Source organism: Sitodiplosis mosellana, unplaced genomic scaffold (genome assembly GCF_009176505.1).
Source record: "Sitodiplosis mosellana isolate CC-2019 unplaced genomic scaffold, AAFC_SMos_1.0 Smas_scaffold_2, whole genome shotgun sequence".
NCBI classification, from domain to species: Eukaryota; Metazoa; Arthropoda; class Insecta; order Diptera; family Cecidomyiidae; genus Sitodiplosis; species Sitodiplosis mosellana.
The window spans coordinates 2,505,117-2,512,034 of record NW_022595245.1 but is presented as its reverse complement, the minus strand read 5'-3'; the positions used below and the strand labels follow the sequence as shown (position 1 = coordinate 2,512,034).

At 34.8% G+C, this 6,918-nt stretch overlaps 1 protein-coding gene and 1 long non-coding RNA gene across 5 annotated transcripts in view; both read left to right on the top strand.

Annotated features, from left to right (window-relative positions):
• The window catches only part of LOC129565436 (1-phosphatidylinositol 4,5-bisphosphate phosphodiesterase classes I and II), a 124,135-nt gene that overhangs the window by 27,809 nt on the left and 89,408 nt on the right, over positions 1-6,918 (top strand). The window lies entirely within an intron of this gene.
• On the top strand, positions 7-3,984 carry LOC129565444 (uncharacterized). Its single transcript, XR_008687615.1, has 2 exons — positions 7-3,453; positions 3,538-3,984. It is a non-coding gene; the product is annotated as an uncharacterized LOC129565444 (long non-coding RNA).

Sequence of the window (6,918 nt, the reverse complement as noted above, 5' to 3'; positions counted from 1 at the left end):
TTTGTTTGAACATCAGAATTGGTCCAATAGATTGCATCAGATTGTACCTTGGAATCCATTTAATAATTTGAATCAGATTCATTTTTCAAATGATCAAAACTGTGCCAATCCACTATACGGTTGTGATGCTGGCTATTGTTGGTCTGAATGCGAGTCCGCATCACAAGTGCAATCGGATCCTGAAAGAAGCTCTTCTAGTACATCAAAATCGTCGAGCCGAACTTTTACTGGTTGCACTACTAATCAAGAGTGCGCTGAAAATAATCAAAGTGTAAATTTCAACTAATTTTAATCGTGTTAGACCTTTTAATGGTTATTAAAGAGTTTCTCATCTACAATGCAGTTTTTTTCGATCAAAACTGTCCATTCTAATTGTCAATATTTGATTGACGAGTTAATTTTTTTTCAATACTTTTATATGAAGAAATCAAGTTGAATACTTGTCACTTTTATATTAACCCTCTAGCTGGCAAGATCGAAAAAATGCGAATTTTTTATCATCAACATTTTCAATAAACACTTTTCTTGTGCAGTAAAAAGATGTAGATTGATAAAAAAAAGAACAACAAATAAATCAAAACTCAAGTAAACCATCGAGTTATTCTTTATTCCGATTTGACTCATGCTTGAACATTTTTTTTTTCTAAATCTTTTTTTTTTCAATCGATCAACTGCTTCATCTTAGTGATACATGTTTGATAACGCAATTGATGGAAAAATCTCGACGGAAGATTGCAACGAAAAAAATGCATTTCGAAAGGAGTTGTCAGATTACTTAGAAGAACCGTTTCAGTTTGTTTTGCTTTAAATTAATGTAATCTTGACAAATAAATCTAATCTTGTTTTTGGATTTCACAAATGATTATAAACCATATCCTCCCATTGCTTGATCTGAAATGTGTCAAGAACTGCAATATATACACAAACAAAGAATTTAATGAAGTCGATTGCATTCAAATCAAAGTGCATTCAAGTCTACATTAAAATATAAAATAAACAAAAATGTTTTTTCACACCAAAGTTCGTTGCTACATTTGTGTTGCCAATTTTATGCTTAGTTTTATTTTATTTAACAATACCTATGCAAAGCCATCCTCAAACGCAAAGCAAGGTGTTGAAATGGTCACACTGCCGATGAATGGAACAAACCGCCAACATTGTACGAACGGAAAATTTGATTGTAAAGATGGATGTTGTTGGGCCGAATGCAATGTTCGAATACAGAACACTACCCATCTGATAATGCGCAGCACTTACAAAAATTGTCACACTAACGTAGACTACGAGAGCTATTATCAACGATTTTTAGTTGGCATAAATTCATCTAAATCAGCAAGAGCACAAATTTTTAACGTTTATCGTCAAGATTGAAAACGCCCACTCAGAGCAGTCCAGATTGACGTCAGTTTCATTTGAATTCAATAGCAGACAAGTTCTAAAATGTTTTTCTACCGAAAATTCCTTTTTACACTCGTTGTGCTAGTTTTTTGCCTCGTTTCATTGAACGGTGTCAACGGAAAACCAAATTCGAGCACAGAAGAAGACGTCGAAACCGAAATTGGAGCGGTTGATCCATCGGTGAATGAAAATACGCAACCAATTTGTCCCAAACAATCGATAAAATATGGTTGTGAGAGTAAATATTGTTGGTCGCGGTGCGTGATGAAACAACCAAAATCGAGCTCAAAAGGAAGAAGTTCCAGTCCATTGTACTCAGAGTTCCGAACTTCAACTGGTTGCAATAGTGATCAACAGTGTCATAAGTGGGCGATGGGAGGATCATTTCGGCGCAATGATGATGATGATGATGATGAATTTTGAATCAAAATGTTGGCATTTTTTCGGCAATATTCGAAAAACGACAATTTATAATTTTACCACAAACGTTTTTAGTTCTAAAACTGTTAGTGTTCAATTAAAGTAAAATGTTGAATTTGTTATTTTAAATTGATGTGTTTCAATAATCATTTCATGCATTTGAACAAGAAAATTAGTGAAACGATAAAGGAATAAAAATAAAATAAACCGTCGACTTATTCCTTATCGGAAATTATTCTCGCTGCAACACTTACAATCGGTTCGCAGACTCATTTTAGTGATTGAATTCATTGTGTTTATTCACGGGCTAAGTGATAACCAATGCATAGCCCATAAATAGAAATCTCCACTGAAAGTTCCGAAGAAAAAGTGCATTACAAATCTATATACGGTTTGAATGGTTTCAATTTCTTCTTTTCGTCATGCACCGACACCGACAATTGTTCCTGATTTTGTCCTTAGATTTTCTTTTCAATTTTGAACCATTTTTTATCACCGCTTGATCTAGCAGTATGTCAAAAAATGCAATATAAATATGCCCGCGAAAGTAAACCAAAATCGGTTGCATCCAAGCCTACAATCAATCATAAAGTAAACGAATATATTGTCCAAGCCGAAATTCGTTTTTGCAATTGTTGTGCTAGTTCTTTTTGCCTAGTTTCATTCAATGAAATGATACAAATACAAAATCAATTATTTAAAAACCGAATTATGATTAATCTCTATCGACTTGATGCTTGCTGCAACGCCTCTTTTATATTCCAATCAGTTTACTGATTCATTTAATTCAAGTTAAATAAATGTTCAAAGTATCATTAGCTCTGTTCGACTGTAGCCTAAAGATTGTACTATCTCCCGTTCTATATTTGAATATGTTATTGCGATAGCTGATGCACAGAGACAGATGAATGAGCCAAGTCTGTTTCCAGCGAATGTTAATCATGAAAATGACTTCGACCAGTGCGTTTGTTTTATTGTTGCTGTTCATCGGTTTTAGCGATTGTGCATTTAATTACAAAACTTTGGATTGGCTATTCGGTTCGGACGAAAGTTTCAATATCTACGGAGGTTCTAATCAAAATTCCGATGAAAATGATGGATATTCGAGCTTTGCTATGAATAAAAGACATCCACCATGTTCTGCTCAAGCTGGTTGTAACATGGGAGTTTGTTGGAAAAGATGTGCAAAGGATACAATGCATACATATGGTTCTAGATGTTAAACAATTGATGTTCCGAGCTCACCTGAAATCACAACAAAGTGTAAAAGAAATTCGGACTGTAATCCATGCTGGCCGTGTGACAAAGGAAACATTTGTGCATTTTTATCGAGAAATTTATCGAGAACTAACTATTAAAACAGTACTAGGAATGAAAGTAATTGGTAATTTGAGTGAAATTAACGTAATCAAGTGGATACGAAAAGATGGGAAATTTTTGATGGAAAAAATTAAAAATTCGTTTCTTCGTTAAGAAAAAAACAATCCAAAAATTGATAGTGTCATGAAAAAGTAAAAGAAAAGTCGAAGATAAAATAATAGTCAAAGTACAATAAAAATCCAAACATCTAAAAGAAAACGTCAAGCTTCACTCATATCTTCTTGGTTTATTATTTTGTGTTCACCACAGTAAAAGGTACTAATTAACCGTTGAAACTGTGTGTTCTGCTTGCTTAATGTCATTCTTCTTCTGATTGAATTGTAATGAATCCACAATTAGATCAACATCCACTACTATGACATGACAAACATTTGGAATGCTACAACATTGACGGAACAGCCAAAGGGAATATAAATTGAAAAGCAGTAAAAATTGAGACGCAATTAAATCAATATCTTGAAAATGTTGACGCAATGAACTTTGATTACATTGTCATTTTCAGTTCAATTCTTATCAATACGACTTTATATGCAACATTGAAGGCAATTTGACTGCATCGTTATTGTGCGCACATCTCGTTCGATTTCATTTTAATGCGTACTTATTTCTACGTTTACTTTATTTAGCAAACTGATGGCGAGAACTAAAAAAGTATTTATATACACAAAAAAACGTTTATGGCTGGAACTTTCAACGTTCCGAACAGAAAGGCGAAACGTTATCTTATTTTGCACCAATCAAATCGATGAATATTTCAATAAAAAGTTGTTTTTCTTAGTTTTTCAAGTCGAATTTTTTTATTTCCTTTTTTTTCATTCAAATCTTTTTATTCCTTAAATTTCAATCTAGGGGCTTCACGCACTCAAAAAATGATTCAAAAACAACAAGTATTTATTCTATTGACGTATAATCCGGTAAAATCCATTCTTGCACGCTGAAACTCACATGAATTCACGAAAACTCTCACATTTGAATTGAATGAATATTGAGGAGTTTGGTGAATTTTGGTGAATTTTGGTGAATTTTGGTGAATTTTGGTGAATTTATGTGAGTAGAAAAAATTACAAGAATTTGTATTACCGACCCTTTTCATTGCTAAACACTAGGTTCGACACTTAGTTTGACAGCTAAGTTGGCAAGACTGTGAAATCTAATTTATCGACAAATTCACTAGAATTCACCAAAATTTATTTGTATCGTTTCAAATTCATAACAATCGTTAAAACTTATTACTATTTATTTATCACTACACAAATTCAATGGTTGAAAATTTTGCGTGAAGCCCCTAGATTTCAATAGCGAATACTAGGATTTTTGATATGTTCTAACCATCGTAAGTGATGCAATACTTTTTTCAGTGTTGTCTTAATTCGGCATGGTCCGCCGCAATGTAGCCCAGTGTCACAGTCCGAATCGTTGGTGCATGGCACAAAATCGTAGCTGTCTGCATATGTTTTGGTTGTGAAACACCATTTACCGTCATCGATGCCATCGCACCATTTCCAACAATGGCCTTTGTTACACCCCGCATAATTATTGCGTTTCGATGATGTTTGCTTTGCTGTCAATATTGTTTCAGGAAAATCACCAATTCCAACATCGTTACTGTTTGGCTCGTCGGCTGCATTCGAATTGCCAGTGACAGGATTCATAAGGCCACAGCTCACTATCAACACCAGGAATGCAAACAAAATTTTCGCTTGAATGGCCATCTCGTTGAGTAAATTTGATGAAACTGCCGTCGATACGGCCGTGCATCGTATTATTTATATTAGATGTCATTTGCTCATATCACCGGATACGTTCCGGTAATTCCGATGGATTGTTATTATTTGGGAAAACCAATGTCAACAATCAACACGATCAAACGGTTCCCGATTCGCCGACACATCGTTGGGTGCTGATAAAAACCATTCAGACGTACTTGTAACAAAAAGAATTCGTTGAGAAACAAAAAATATTATCAACAAGCACTCTCATGGCTCACAACATGTGCAAATCGTTCATAATGCGTACGGTTTTTTTTCCTTGGATATTTTTGTTTTTTGCTGCATTGAAAACAAACAGAAAAAGTGACAGCAAGCAATAACAAATACGCGTTAAAATTTGTAGTTTCCGGAGCAGATAACCGATTTGTTTACTGTTATTTTCCAGAGTTAGTTCAAAGTTATTTGAAGAAGAAAGAGAGAATTTCAATTTAGGGGAGAGTAAAGAGGTTATTCGTTCGAAAAATCCTAGCGCATGTAAATGTATTTGCATGTGTGCGTGTTTCATCCTTAGATGCCATCCATCTCACCTTTGATGCACCGCAAAAAATTGTTTTCGATTTGCTTGTTTATGATGGTCGTGGTTAGATTCGAACTGCCAAATTCTGTTGTCGCATCTGTCGATAAATTTAACGTGGTGTTGCAATTTGGGTCCAATTTTTTGCTCGTCTACTTTCACTTGTGATAGAGCGCTCATAAATAAAATATGTGATTGCATTGAACCAATACGCTGAGATTGCAGCGCAACAAGACACATAAATCGAAATGGAAATCAAATCATTGTAGAAGTATTGACACAAACAATCATCGTGTTGTTCGATGAGATCATTGACATACGTTCGGTTGGGAAACCAGTGAGAGAGAAAGAGAGACGAAAAAAAAAAATCGTTATTGGCATTGGCATTTGGTGTAGATTAAATGCAATATGTACTCTGTCTAGTCGATGTTTTGATTTGGCGTTGGTATCGATTACCTACGCCAGCCGCATCGACTTTGAAATTCGGTATGGTTGAATATCAAATTTCAAGTGCCAGGTAAAATGACACGTCTGTTGAAAGGCGCCCCCGAAAAAAATATTGATAACGGTTTAAACACATATGTTTTGCGCTTGACATTTTATACTGTTGTGCCTGGGTAAAGATGAAAGCAAGGAGAAGAAAAAAATTTGGCAGAGGAGCATCGACCTAGTACAGAATTTATCGCAAATTCTACGTACTCTGGCGATTCATTGATATTGCATTTGGCAGTTATATGTTTGAAACGATTTTCCTTTCGTCGAACAAAAAACAATCTTTGGAATGGAAAAGAAGAGGATGAAAAAAGTGGCTCAAATCACTGCAAATAAGTGCTTTTCAAAGACAATTTATTTATCGATGTGCCGACGACGGTGGAATAAGTGTGAATTTCTTCTTTTCTCATACCAATCAGAACATTCTCGTCCAATAGATTGGGAACTCGACCGTTGAATATGGTAGAGAAGAGAGAAAAAAAAAACGAAAAATCATTGGTGCGTATAACAGATTCAATAAAGTTCATGTCGATTCTTTTGATATGTTACAGAGAGCCCTCCATGTCCGTGCATTCATCAAGATAATAAGCTTAAGCCTCAACGAAGACGACCATGAAACACGGTCAAGTTTCACTTCTCTCTTATTCATACTCCAAAGATTAGAAATATGTGAAAAATAAGTCGAAGCAGAAGAAGAAAAAAATGTTTGGAAATAAGCTGCAATTATTCGGAGTGTTTTAAAATGTGAAGAATCTCTTAAAGGCAATCTCACTCATGAATTGAGTTTAGCATAATTGCCGATACAAGTGTATGGCAGCTAAAGCATTTTCGTACATTTCATTCTCGATTAGCAAGTGAATTAAGTTTAGCTCAAGTCGGAGAATAAAATGTGCGACTTGAAGTGTAGCATCAACAATTGCTGTTCACTCTCTAGTATTCACCAAG